The following is a 7,918-nucleotide window of genomic DNA, read 5'->3' as shown; positions in this document are numbered from 1 at the left end:
GGAAAGCAGACATTTTCTGGGCAGGAAAAAGGCTCATTAGAATTCTTCAATGCATGTTCACAGTAGAGCTTTTAGCATTTTCTTTGCCAGTTTTATAAAGGCATTTTTAAAAATATATATATTTGTATTGATTTCAGAGAGGAAGGGAGATAGAAACATCAATGATGAGAATCCTTGATTGGCTGCCTCCTGCACTCCCCACACTGGGGATAGAGCCTGCAGCCCAGGCGTGTGCCTGACCAGTAATAGAACTGTGACCTCCTGGTTCATAGATCAATGCTCAAGCACTGAGCCATGATGGCCAGGCTATAAAGGTATTTAAACGTTCTTCAGCAGTCATTTGGAGTGCACCCAATACCTCTTGTAGAGTTTCGTGACTAACAGGTATTTTTGTATTTGATTGCAAACATTTGAGTTTTGGTGCTTTCAGACATAGTTATGCACTCTTTTGTAGTGCCATGACCTTTTTGGTCACTGCTTTTTATTTTTATTTATTTATTTATTTATTTAATATATTTTATTGATTTTTTACAGAGAGAAAGGGAGAGAGATAGAGTTAGGAACATCGATGAGAGAGAAACATTGATCAGTTGTCTCCTGCACACCCCCTACTGGGGATGTGCCCGCAACCAAGATACATGCCCTTGACCGGAATCGAACCCGGGACCTTTCAGTCCGCAGGCCGACGCTCTATCCACTGAGCCAAACCGGCTTCGGCCTGCTTTTTATATTGTTAAGATTTTAAGCAAAATCCCTGGGGAAGGGAGTCAAGAATAAAAATACTAGGTGTACCGGTTAATAATGTGGATTTTTTTCTTTCTTTTAAAAAAAAATATATTTTATTGATTTTTTACAGAGAGGAAGGGAGAGGGATAGAGAGCCAGAAACATCAATGAGAGAGAAACATCGATCAGCTGCATCCTGCACACTCCCCACTGGGGATGTGCCCATAACTAAGCCACATGCCCTTGACTGGATTCGAACCTGGGACCCCCGAGTCCGCAGGCCGACGCTCTATCCACTGAGCCAAACCAGTCAGGGCGTGGATTTTTTTCAATAGGTGGAGTTACACATATGTTGATATATATGCGATTTGATATTTATCCTGTTTTGTTGTATTGACAAGCTTCAAAACTTCATGTCAAATTTTCTGAAAGTGTTAACATCATAGATATTTTTACACATAAAATGTCGAGCCCTAGCCAGTTTGGCTCAGTGGATAGAGTATCGGCCTGGGGAATGAAGAGTCCTGGGTTCGATTCCTGGTCAATGGAATGTACCTTGGTTGCAGGCACATCCCCAGTAGGGGGTGTGCAGGAGGCGGCTGATCGATGTTTCTCTCTCATCGATGTTTCTAACTCTCTATCCCTCTCCCTTCTCTGTAAAAAAGCAATAAAATATATATTTTAAAAAATGTCAAATTTCGTGCCAAAAAAAAGGGCATTTGTGGGAGGTTTTAATTCATTACTGTATTTTTTTCTTCTTTTAATAAATCTTTATTGTTCAGATTATTACAGTTGTTCCTCTTTTTCCCCACCATAGCTCCCCTCCACCCGGTTCCCACCCCACCCTCTGCCCTTACCTCCCCCGCACTGTCCTCATCCATAGGTGTATGATTTTTGTCCAGTCTCTTCCCGCACCCCCCACACTCCTTTCCCCCTGAGAATTGTCGGTCCACTCCCTTTCTATGCCCCTGATTCTATTATATTCACCAGTTTATTGTGTTCATCAGATTTTTTATTCACTTGATTTTTAGATTCACTTGTTGATAGACATGTATTTGTTGTTCATAATTTTTATCTTTACCTTTTTCTTCTTCTTCCTCTTCTTAAAGAATACCTTTCAGCATTTCATATAATACTGGTTTGGTGGTGATGAACTCCTTTAGCTTTTTCTTATCTGTGAAGCTCTTTATCTGACCTTCAATTCTGAATGATAGCTTTGCTGGGTAATCTTGGTTGTAGGTTCTTGCTATTCATCACTTTGAATATTTCTTGCCACTCTCTTCTGGCCTGCATAGTTTCTGTTGAGAAATCAGCTGACAATCGTATGGGTGCTCCCTTGTAGGTAACTAACTGTTTTTCTCTTGCTGCTTTTAATATTCTCTTTGTCTTTTGCTCTTGGCATTTTAATTATGATGTGTCTTGGTGTGGTCCTCTTTGGATTCCTTTTGTTTGGGTTCTGTGTGCTTCATGGACTTGTAAGTCTATTTCTTTCATCAGGTGGGGGAAGTTTTCGGTCATTATTTCTTCAAAGTTTTTCAGTATCTTGGTCTCTCTCTTCTTCTGGCACCCCCATAATTTGGATTTTGGTATGCTCGAGGTTGTCCCAGAGGCTCCTTACACTATCTTCAAATTTTTGGATTCTTTTTTCTTTTTGCTTTTCCGGTTGAGTGTTTTTTGCTTCTTTGTATTTCAAATCTTTGACTTGATTCTTGCGGTCCTCTAGTCTGCTGTTAGGTCTCTGTATAATATTTTTTATTTCAGTCAGTGTATGTTTAATTTCTGGTTGGTCCTTTTTCATATCCTCGAGGGTCTCTCTAAATTTATTGGCCTTTTCTAGGAAATTCTTGAAAAACCTTATAACTGTGCTTTTGAACTCTATATCCAATCGTTTGCTTTCCTCCATTTATTTCATTTGTGATCTGTTTGTCTCCGCATTTTGGCTGCTTCCCTGAGTTGATAGAGTAGCTCTGTGTGGTAGGTGTCCTATATGGCCCAGTGGCTCAGCCTCCCCCAGTTACCTGAGGTGGACACTTTGGTGCACCCCCTTTGTGGACTGTGTGCACAGCCTTGTTGTAGTTAATTCTTGATTGTTGTTGGTATCACTGGGAGGAATTGACCTCCAGGCCAATTGGCTGTGAGGATTAGCTGTGTCTATGCTGGGAGAACTTCTATGCTGGAGACACCCTTATGGGAGAAGACTTGCAAAAGCCTCTGTGCTCAGCTTGGATGGGGCGGAGTCTCAGAGTGGAGCAGACAGCCTTGGCTTCCCATCAGCCATGCCCTATGAGGCCCCTGGGTCTCAGTGTCCTTCGGTAATCGCTACAAGCACTTCTGAGAGAAAACTGCCCTCGAATTTCGCCCGCTGCCAGATAGACCAGTTTCTCCCCGAATGAGTCTGGTTGCCCAGAAACTCGCCCGGAACTGGAGTTCAGCACAGTCGGGAGCTTCTGTCTCCCTCCCGCTTTAGAAAGCCAGCCACGCACTCAGCCACCCATGTAGTCAGCCGCCCGTCCTCTCCATGCGCACGCATCTCCGTACCTCAGCCTTTTGCAGCTCCCCTGAGTCTCAATGTGCTTTCCTCTTTCCTTCTAGTTGTAGAATTTCCACTCAGCCAGTTTTCCTGTGGTTCTGGATGGTGTCCATTTTGTCTTTTAGTTGTAGTTTTGATATTGTTTTGCGAGGCAGTAGTTTAGATGTTTACCTATGCCGCCATCTTGGTTTCTCCCTCATTACTGTATTTTGAAGAAAAGTGCTACTAAAAGTTATCGTATACTTTGGGAAGCTTATGGTGAACATGCTCCATCTCAAGATACTGTGAACACTGGTTTAAATACTTTAAAAGTGATGGTTTTGATGTGAAAGACAAAGAACGTCCAGGTCAACCAAAAAAGTTTGAAGACCAACAATTATAAGCATTATTGAATGAAGATGTGTGTCAAACTCAAAAATAACTTACAGAAAAATTAAACATTGCGAGGAGAGGAACCAAGATGGTGGCAAAGTTAAACAACTAATCTGCTGCCTCGCACAACAATTTCAAAAATACAACTAAAAGACAAAACGTCTACCACCCAGAACCACGGGAAAGCTGGCTGAGTGGTAGATTTACAACTAAGGAGAGAAAGAGCACAAACGCTGAAAAGCTGAGTGAGGTACGGAGGCGCGCGAATCGGGCTGGTGGCGGGCGACTGGGCGCGCGGCTTTTCTTCAACCCGCAGGGAGACAAGCTCCTGATCACTCTGAAATCCAGTTTCTGGGGACACGTGGGGGACCCAGACACCTACGGGGAGAAGTTGGACTCTCGGCTATCGGGTCGGAATGTGAGAATGACTTTTTTTGCAGAGGTGTGCCCAGCAATCAGTTTTACTGCACTGGAGCGTGGGGTGCAGGGACTTGGAAACGCGGAAAGGCAGAGACGGGTGACGCCAGCCATTGCCGTTTGCCACGCCCTAGCCTAGTGACGCCCTGAGACCCCGCCCAGCTCTGAGGCCCCGCCCAGCACATTCTACAAACCTGCCCAGGCTCCACACAGCGGCTTTTGCATATAAATGGCCTGTTCTGTGGCAGCTTAACCAAATAAACTGCAGCTCCAGTCAGACTGCTCCAAAACCGCCCAAGCAAAGGAGGAGAAAACTAGTTCTTGCTGTAGCTCCTGCTGGGGGACACACAGTACACAAGGGTACACCAAGAGTGTCCACCTCAAGTAACTGGGAGGCTGACCCATTGAACCAATAGGACATCCAATACACAAAGCTACCCTACCAACTCAGGGAAGCAGTGAAAATGAGGAGGCAAGGAAACAGATCACAAACCAAAGAAATGGAGGAGAACAAGCGACTGGACATAGAGTTCAAAACCACGTTATAAGGTTTTTCAAGAATTTCATGGAAAAGGCCGATAAATTCAATGAGACCTTCGAGGATACGAAAAAGGACCAACTAGAAATTAAACATACACTGAGATAAAAAATATTATACAGAGACCCAACAGCAGACTAGAGGATCGCAAGAATCAACTCAAAGATTTGGAATACAAAGAGGAGAGGCCAAGGACAATCCTCTAGAGAAGCAAGAAGAGAATAGAATTCAGAAAGTTGAAGATAGTGTAAGAAGCCTCTGGGACAACTTAAAGCGAACCAACATCAGAATTATGATAGGGGTACCAGAAGAAGAGAGAGAGCAAGATGCTGAAAATCTATTTGAAGAAATAATGAACGAAAACTTCCCCCACCTGATGAAAGAAATAGACTTACAAGTCCAGGAAGCACACAGAACTCCAAACAAAAGGAATCCAAAGAGGACCACACCAAGACACATCATAATTAAAATGCCAAGGGCAAAAGACAAAGAATCTTACAAGCAGCAAGAGAAAAACAGTTAGTTACCTACAAGGGAGCACCCATACGATTATCAGCTAATTTCTCAACAGAAACCATGCAGGCCAGACGGGAGTGGCAAGAAATATTCAAAGTGATGAATAGTAGGAACCTACAACCAAGACTACTCTACCCAGCAAAGTTATCATTCAGAATTGAAGGGCAGATAAAGAGCTTCATAGATAAGAAAAGTTAAAGGAGTTCATCACCACCAAACCAGTATTATATGAAATGCTGAAAGGTATTCTTTAAAAAGAGGAAAAAGAAGAAGAAAGATAAAAATTATGAACAACAAATACATATCTATCAACAAGTGAATCTAAAAGTCAAGTGAATTAAAGATCTGAGGAACAGAATAAACTGGTGAACTTAATAGAATCAGAGGCATAGAATGGGAGTGGATTGATAATTCTCAGGGGGAAAGGGGTGTCTGTGTGGGGAGTACGGAAGAGACTGGACAAAAATCATACACCTATGGATAAGGACAGCAGGGGGGAGGTAAAGGCAGAGGGGGGTGGGAAGTGGGTGGTGGGGAGATATGGGGGGGAAAAGGAGAAACAATTGTAATCTGAACAATAAAGATTCATTAAAAAAAAAAAGATTAAACATTGCTCAGCAAAGAATTTTCAATCGTTTACAAGCAATGGGAAAGATTTTAAAGGAAGGAAAATGGGTGCCACATCAACTGAACGAAAAACAAATGGAAAAAGCGAAAAGTCATCAGTCAAATGTTGCTTCAACAGCACGAAAGTCTTTTTTTGCATCAAATTGTGGCTGATGATGAAAAGTGGATTTGAGAATCCCAAACCCAGAAAATCATGGGTTGATCCATGTCAACCATCAACATTGACTGCAAGGCCAAACTGCTTAGGAAAGAAGACAATGCTTTGCATTTGGTGGGATCAGGAAGGTGTGGTGTATTATGAGCTTCTAAAACCAGATGAAACTTAATACTGATCACTACCGACAACAAATAATCAATTTGAACCATGCTTTGATCACAAAACGACCAGAATGGGCCAGAAGACACGGCAAATAATTTTGCTTCATGAGATGCACCATCACACACTTCAAAACCAGTTAAAGACACGTTAAAAGATCTTGCCTGGGAAGTATTAACCCACCTGCCGTATTCACCAGATCTTGCTCCTTCAGATTACCACTTGTTCCAATCCATAGCACACGCACTTTCTGAGCAGCACTTCAAAACATACACAGAAGTGGAAAATGGGGTCTCTGAGTGGTTTGCCTCAAAATAAGAGAAGTTCTATTGGGACAGTATCCACAAATTACCTGAAAGATGGGGGAAATGTGTAGCTAGCGATGGACATTATTAGAAAGCACTTTTGATGTTTCTCTTAAAATTACCTTGTTTTGATTACCAAATCTGCATTATTAACTGGTACACCAGGTATATAGCTATCTCCCTCACTTTGGAGTCTTTTTACATATTGTAAAATCTTATTTGTGATAGCTTTAAATTATCCTGATTTTCAGATGCGATTTTCTGCAGTCTAACACACAAAAAAAGGATTTAATGGAAGTGATGCCAAAAAGTTATATCTGTATATCTGACATAGAGCACTTACCTCCACTGTCAAAAAAGCCTGGATTTGGAGTGAAATGAGTGTCTCTGTTCTTTTCCCCTTTAAGAATAATCTTGTTACCTGCACAGACTAAAATATCTGGCACAGAAGCATTCTTATGTAATATCTGATGATGTAAGCCTCTCCCTCCCCCAAACCTGTTTAAAAGTCAATTATAACCTGACAAACTAGACTGCTGTAACATCTTGTTAAGTCTTTGTGAAACCACCAAATCCCAAAGAAGTGTTAACTGGTAAGCAATTGTACTTCAAATTTTGTGAGGAATTCATAAACAAAGGTGGCTGAGTGGATCAGTCAACTTTAGAACTGTGAACAGACTTCTAACTAAAACCAGAATGAATTTGGCTCTTGTAGCTCAATAATGAGTCAGAGCTACCCACAGTAACCTAATAAAAACTCAAGTTCATCCCAAAATGTTCCTCAGTGAATGAAAATGGGCTTTTTGTGGAAACTGACAATACCCACATAATTTCAAGCAATTCTTTCACATGTAGGCTAAAGATTTATATATCTTATGCTTACACTGGTGACTAACACTGAATTTCACATGATACGTGGGCAACTATAGATCTCCTTGCAGAGGATGGAAGTTTTTGGCTCACTCTTGGAAATGGGCAGTGGGGTTAGGTCCTGGAGACATCATCATCAGTAATTGCCTGGATGCTGCACTAATCTGTAAAAGATAGTTATACTGTTAAACTGTATTTAATTTGGATTTTAGATAAAGAATGCTAAATTTAAATGACACCAGATTTTTCTGTGCTTTCACTTCATACCATGTAGAATATGCAAAAGCCTTCTCTGCTAGGAAACCATGTGTATTTTACTTTGAATTATCAGTCCATTTTGATGAATTTTTGAGGAAGATAAACTGTTGTAGTAAACCAGCTGGTGAAAAGACCTAAGGCAGAGAACTAGTAACAGACAAAATAATAGCTACAAAGTACGGAGTCACTGCTAGGCTAAGAGTGTTGGAAATGAGGACTTGATAGAGACCAACAAACTCAATGTCAGGGTTGGTGTCTTATTTAGTTACTATTTCAATTAAAAGGAGTACACAGATTAGTATAAATACTATATTTATTAAATATCTTTACAGTTTATTTAAATGTATTTACAGAACTATTCCTGCATAAGTTATATTTCAGACATCCAATTCAGGTCATTGCCTCTTGGGTAAGACAAATAATGATAGTCTCAACAGAAAAAAG

At 41.1% G+C, this 7,918-nt stretch overlaps 1 protein-coding gene across 1 annotated transcript in view; it reads right to left on the bottom strand.

Annotated features, from left to right (window-relative positions):
* Nucleotides 1-7,918, bottom strand: part of VPS29 (VPS29 retromer complex component) — a 48,800-nt gene that overhangs the window by 37,370 nt on the left and 3,512 nt on the right. The window lies entirely within an intron of this gene.

Source organism: Eptesicus fuscus, chromosome 23, assembly GCF_027574615.1.
Source record: "Eptesicus fuscus isolate TK198812 chromosome 23, DD_ASM_mEF_20220401, whole genome shotgun sequence".
NCBI lineage: Eukaryota > Metazoa > Chordata > Mammalia > Chiroptera > Vespertilionidae > Eptesicus > Eptesicus fuscus.
Note: the sequence above shows the minus strand (reverse complement) of the source record. Positions and strands in the feature narration are given on the sequence as shown.